Source organism: Paramisgurnus dabryanus, chromosome 14 (assembly GCF_030506205.2).
Source record: "Paramisgurnus dabryanus chromosome 14, PD_genome_1.1, whole genome shotgun sequence".
In the NCBI taxonomy this organism is placed as follows: domain Eukaryota; kingdom Metazoa; phylum Chordata; class Actinopteri; order Cypriniformes; family Cobitidae; genus Paramisgurnus; species Paramisgurnus dabryanus.
This window is the reverse complement of record NC_133350.1, coordinates 31,450,442-31,456,706: the sequence shown is the minus strand read 5'-3', so window position 1 is coordinate 31,456,706 and position 6,265 is coordinate 31,450,442.

Sequence of the window (6,265 nt, the reverse complement as noted above, 5' to 3'; positions counted from 1 at the left end):
AAGTGTAATGTTTCGCCATGAAACAGGAAGCTGATGTAATTCAGGCATACATTGTCCGATCTGCCCCTGACTTCACACGTTTTTTTTAAGGGTCCAGGCCTGAACACATCAACATGGCATAATTCAGTAACACTCATAGCGCCACCTAGAGGCAGCAGGAAATACCATGTTTGACGCTGTGACTTACTGCTCTTAGGTATTTAACCATATCAACATCATATTTCACCAGTGTAATCTCAAGACCTTGTGTGATGATAAAAAGCAACGACCTTGACTTTTCATTAAAGGGCGTGTCCGTGGCGGCCTGGTAAAGTATCACTAACTGAATCGCATTTTGACAGGCTAAACAAGCTCAAAAAGTCATAAAACGTTGCACACACGTCAGAAGTGGCAAAAATTTACATGTGGCATAGGCGCCAGAAGTGGGCGTGCAGAAATGGCTCGATAGCGCCACCTGCAAAATTTATAGAGAACAGCCCCGCCGCTACGAAAATCTTACAGAAACGAAATTTGGTAGGGTCATATATCACCCCAAGACCTACAAAAAAGTCTCTTGGAGCGAAGCTCTAAACCTCACAGGAAGTCAGCCATTTTTAATTTTTGCTGTGATTTCTGTGCAAATTTTGTCATTTCCAGGCTTCGTACTTTAACGAACTCCTCCTAGAGATTTTGTCAGATCGTCATCATATTTGGTCAATCTCATCTAAAGGCCTTTGCGATGTTAAATTGCGGAGCTTTTGACTTTTCGTTGGAAGGTGTGTCCGTGGCGGCCTGACAAAGTTCAGCGTTTTCGCCATGAAACAGGAAGTTGTTATAACTAAGGCATACAATGTCCAATCTGCCCCACACTTCACATGTTTGATAAGAGTCTTGGCCTGAACACATTTCAATGCCAATATTCAGCTTCAGTCCTAGCGCCACCTAGAGGTAGCAGTAAATGCCTTGTTTTACGCTGTGATTCACTGTTCTCAGAGATTTAATCAAATCATTATCATATCAGGTGAGACTGATCTTAAGCCCTTTGCGATGATAAATTGCGAAGATCTTGACTTTTCATTGAAGGGCGTGTCCGTGGCGGCCTCGCAAAGAGTGATGTTTCTCCATGAGAAAGCTGTTGTAACTCAGGCATGCAATGTCCGACCTGTCACAGACATCATACGTTTGACAAGGGTCCTGGCCTCAACACATCAATGTTACAACAATCAAATACAATCATAGCCCCACCTGCTGCACAAAGGAGGTGTGGCCCTTCAAAGTTCCTTTGAATATCCGCTTATATTTACCCACTGAAATTTCAATCCCCCTGGTTCATTGCTTTACTAAGGCCATAGAGTGGCGGTGCACATGCGTGCGAGGGCCCTTCCATCACTGCTTGCAGTTTTAATTTTATTTTATTTTTACGTTCAGGGCAATTTGGGGGCCTTAACATACTCAAAAACTCTTGAAAATTGGCAGAGATGTCAGAGTCGTCGGCCATTAGGACCCGGCAAAGGCTGGAATTCGGGCGTGGTAAGGGAGCTCTGTAGCGCCCCCTGTAATGCAAAAACAAACATTGGGGCACAGATCGGGCAAAAATTTACGCACATGTACGAGAGTTGGTACGCATATAGATCTCATCGACCCGAACAACTTTCACCCTCTAACATTTAAGCTCCGCCCAACAGGAAGTTGGCTATTTTGGATTGTTTAAAAAATGCATGCATTGAACTTTTAAATACTCCTCCTAGAGGATGCATGCGATTGACACCAAACGTGGTAAACATGATGCTGAGACATTGTACTTGCTAAATTGCGAAGGGATTTTTGATATCTCGAACGGTTCTGCCATGGCGAGGCGACGAATTTATAGCGAATTCAGATAAACAGGAAGTGTCTAATATCTAAGGCAAAAAATATCTTATTGTGATGCCATGCAGGGTGTTTGTTCGTCTGAAGATTCCGATCGCATCGATATGCCTATTGTGACTCCCGGGTATAGCGCCACCACCAGGCGCCAGGAAGTGTGTCAGTCACAAAGCTGGATTTTTTTGACAGTTCCATGCGATGTTCTTTTAAATACTCCTTCTAGGATTTTCATGCGATTGACACAAGAAGTGGTCAACATGATGCCGAGACATTGTAGATGATAAATTGCGAAGGGATTTTTGATATCTCGAACGCTGTTCCCATGGCAACACGTCAAACTTTACTTTCATTTTAAAGGCATATTTAAGCCTTACAGTTCCATGCGATGTTCTTTTAAATACTCCTTCTAGGATTTTCATGCGATTGACACCAAAAGTGGTCAACATGATGCCGAGACATTGTAGATGATAAATTGCGAAGGGATTTTTGATATCTCAAACGTTGTTTCTATGGCAACGTGTCAAATTTTACTTTCATTTTAAAGGCTTTTTTAAGCCTTTAAGTTGACGCTGATGTTCTTTTAAATACTCCTTCTAGAATATTCATGAGATTGACACCAGAAGTGGTCAACATGATGCCGAGACATTGTAGATGATAAATTGCGAAGGGATTTTTGATATCTCAAACGCTGTTCCCATGGCAACGCGTCAAACTTTACTTTCATTTTAAAGGCTTATTTAAGCCTTTAAGTTGACGCTGATGTTCTTTTAAATACTCCTTCTAGAATATTCATGAGATTGACACCAGAAGTGGTCAACATGATGCCGAGACATTGTAGATGATAAATTGCGAAGGGATTTTTGATATCTCGAACGCTGTTCCCATGGCAACGCCCCAAACTTTACATTTATTTCAGGCATATTTAGGACTCTTGGCGTGCTTAGATTAACCTAAAAGTCGGCACACACATCAAAGTTGTCGGCTGTTAAGTGTGCACAAACAGGTCAGACATAGGTGTGTCTCTTAAGTGGCTCACTAGTGCCCCCGTTTGTCTAAAATGTGGGGTTTCTTTTACCTACAGTCCCCAAATGGCTCAGTAACAACATTAAATAGCCCACTGATATTTACCCACTTGATGCACGTGCCCACCGTGCATCGTTTTCTCGGACGCACCGTGTAGCGGTAAAAAAACGTGCGAGGGCCCGCCATTGCTGCTTGCAGCTATATTTCTTCTTCTTCTTCTTCTTCTTCTCCGAAATGGATCGCATTTTTGAGGGCCTAAACATACCCGAAAACTCATGAAAATTTGCACACGCGTCAGAAGTGGCGAAAATTTACATGTAGTATAGGCGTCAGAAGTGGGCGTGTAAAAATGGCTCGATAGCGCCACCTGCAAAATTTCAAGAGAACAGCCCCCCCACTACGAAAAACTTACAGATACGAAATTTGGTAGGATCATCTATTACTCCAAGACCTACAAAAAAGTCTCTTGGAGCTAAGCTCTAAACCCCACAGGAAGTCAGCCATTTTGAATTTTCTCTGTCATTTTTTGACATTTCCAAGCGTCGTACTTTAACGAACTCCTCCTAGAGATTTAATCCGATCATCATCATATTTGGTCAGTATCATCTAAAGGCCTTTGCGATGCTAAATTGCGGAGCTTTTGACTTTTCATTGGAGGGCGTGTCCGTGGCGGCCTGGCAAAGTGTAATGTTTCGCCATGAAACAGGAAGCTGATGTAATTCAGGCATACATTGTCCGATCTGCTCCTGACTTCACACGTTTGATAAGGGTCCAGGCCTGAACACATCAACATGGCATAATTCAGTAACAATCATAACGCCACCTAGAGGCAGCAGGAAATACCATGTTTGACGCTGTGACTTACTGGTCTTAGGTATTTAACCATATCAACATCATATTTCACCAGTGTAATCTCAAGACCTTGTGTGATGATAAAAAGCAACGACCTTGACTTTTCATTAAAGGGCGTGTCCGTGGCGGCCTGGCAAAGTATCGCTAATTGAATCGCATTTTGACAGGCTAAACAAGCTCAAAAAGTCATAAAACGTTGCACACACGTCAGAAGTGGCAAAAATGTACATGTGGCATAGGCGCCAGAAGTGGGCGTCTAAAAATGGCTCGATAGCGCCACCTGCAAAATTTCAAGAGAACAGCCCCGCCGCTACGAAAAACCTACAGATACGAAATTTGGTAGGGTCATCTATCACCCCAAGACCTACAAAAAAGTCTTGTGGAGCGAAGCTCTAAACCCCACAGGAAGTCGGCCATTTTGAATTTTTGCTGTGATTTCTCTGCAAATTTTGTCATTTCCAGGCTTCGTACTTTAACGAACTCCTCCTAGAGATTTTGTCAGATCGTCATCATATTTGGTCAATCTTATCTAAAGGCCTTTGCGATGTTAAATTGTGGAGCTTTTGACTTTTCGTTGGAAGGTGTGTCCGTGGCGACCTGACAAAATTCAGCGTTTTCGCCATGAAACAGGAAGTTGTTATAACTAAAGCATACAATGTCCAATCTGCCCCACACTTCACATGTTTGATAAGAGTCTTGGCCTGAACACATTTCAATGCCAATATTCAGCTTCAGTCCTAGCGCCACCTAGAGGTAGCAGGAAATGCCTTTTTTAAGCTGTGATTTACTTTTCTCAGAGATTTAATCAAATCATTATCATATCAGGTGAGACTGATCTTAAGCCCTCTGGCATGATAAATTGAGAAGATCTTGACTTTTCGTTAAAGGGCGTGTCCGTGGCGGCCTGGCAAAGAGTGATGTTTCTCCATGAAACAGGAAACTGTTGTAATTCAGTCATAAATTGTCCGATCTGCCCCTGACTTCACACGTTTGATAAGGGTCCCGTCCTGAACACATCAACATGGTATAATTCAGTGACAGTTATAGCGCCACCTAGAGGCAACAGGAAATACTATGTTTTATGCTGTAACTTACTGCTCTTAGAGATTTAACCATATCAACATCATATTTCATCAGTCTAATCTCAAGACTTTTTGTAACGATAAATAGCGACGACCTTGACTTTTCGGCTTTCTTGGCAAATTATGGCTAAATTAATCACATTTTTGACAGCCTAAACAAGCTCAAGAAGTCATTAAACATTGCACACGTGTCAAATGTGGTTACATTTTTCATTTGATATAGGGTTCAGACCTGGGGCTGTAAAAATGGCTCAGTAGCGCCACATACCAAAATTCAAAAGAGAAGCCCCCCCCCACTAGGTTAAACGTACAGATACGAAATGTGGTAGGATCATGTATCACCCCAAGACCTACAAAAAAGTATATTGGAGCAAAGCTCTAAACACGACAGGAAGTCAGCCATTTTGAATTTTATTTGAAACTTGAGTGCAAATTTTGTCATTTCTGGGCTTCGTACTTTAACAAACTCCTCTTACAGATTTCATTAGATTAAAACCATATTTGGTCTGTGTCATCTAAAGGCCTTTGCGATGCTAAATTGCGGAGATCTTGCCATTTCGTTGGAGGGTGTGTCCATGGCAGCCTGCCAAATTTCGTCTTTTCGCCATAAAACAGGAAGTTATTATAACTTAGCCTTACAATGTCTAATCTGACCCACGTTTCACATGTTTGATAAGTGCCCTGGCCTGAACACATCAACATGGAATTATTCACATACAGTCATAGCGCCACCTGCTGCACAAAGGAGGTGTGGCACTTCAAAGTTCCTTTGAATATCCAACTATATTTACCCACTGAAATTTCAATCCCCCTGGTTCATTGCTTTACTAAGGCCATAGAGTGGCGATACACATGCGTGCGAGGGCCCTTCCATCACTGCTTGCAGTTTTAATTTATAATTGTATTTTGACAGCAACACAAACTACAAATATGCAATTATATATTATAGCCTATATTTCTGCATCTGTACTTGTGTAGCTAATGGACTTTAGTATACTTTACTTTAGTCAGTATAAATCCAAGCAATTTTGGTGAATTACTAAATGTCTTTCTTGTAAATAAATTAAAAGTCAGGTTTAAGGAAACAGCTGGTCTATTCTGCCGTCCAAAGCGAAAGCGCAGTAACTACACACTTGGTCGAAATTGAGTTAAGGCTTGAAATGAGCTTTATGACATCTGTTCTGTCTTGTGACAAAGTCTCCTGGTTCAATTTTGTCCCGTTTCAGAGAAATGAGGGTGTCAAAATTGCAGTAACTACAAAATCCATGCTAATACCAAGGCAAACCGCAGTAAGTGATGTTACTGCGTTCTGGCTTTGTTTTTCCGGCTTTGATACCGCAGATACTGCGGTTTCCCCCGACCGTAACACACAGAAACAACAAACCATGGCACAATCCCGCGGCCAAATGATGGTTGAACTCGCGTTAAAACGCAAAAAAACAAATACTGGTATGGAAGATAGC